At 30.8% G+C, this 386-nt stretch overlaps 1 protein-coding gene across 1 annotated transcript in view; it reads left to right on the forward strand.

Moving 5' to 3' along the window:
* Nucleotides 1-127, forward strand: part of LOC147609633 (GDSL esterase/lipase At4g01130-like) — a 2,444-nt gene extending 2,317 nt beyond the window's left edge. The window contains exon 5 of the mRNA XM_086787480.1: nucleotides 1-127. This exon is cut by the window's left edge and continues 299 nt beyond it. The gene's annotated coding sequence lies outside the window, so the exon portion shown is untranslated.
* Nucleotides 128-386: the final 259 nt, after the last annotated feature.

Here is a 386-nt window from a genome sequence, read left to right on the forward strand (position 1 = left end):
AAAATTAGTGCTAGTTCGATCCTTCAACCGAAGTGAAGTGTCAGACTTTTGTGTAGGTAGAGATGGTAAACCTTTACCACTCATTGGCCTTAATGAATGACAACAAACATTAGCAAAACTTGCACCTCTTTGTTTTGTGTGTGTGTGAGAGAAAAAGAAAAAAACTCTTTATTGCTCATAAGGCCCTCATAAATTTTCAACACTCTCATCACACTTTGATTTTTTAAATAAATAATAAGAATTAAATAAGATTATAGGCTCTTCAAGTGTGTAAAATTTGGAGTAATAAAAATTATTTAATTAAAAAAAAAGTTGGCCCCCATATTCAGAGTAATAATATACGAAATATATGTATACAGTCACGTACACTTGTCAGTTTTATTGGA

This window comes from Cibotium barometz, chromosome 51 (assembly GCF_041138505.1).
Source record: "Cibotium barometz isolate CiBa-2024 chromosome 51, ASM4113850v1, whole genome shotgun sequence".
In the NCBI taxonomy this organism is placed as follows: domain Eukaryota; kingdom Viridiplantae; phylum Streptophyta; class Polypodiopsida; order Cyatheales; family Cibotiaceae; genus Cibotium; species Cibotium barometz.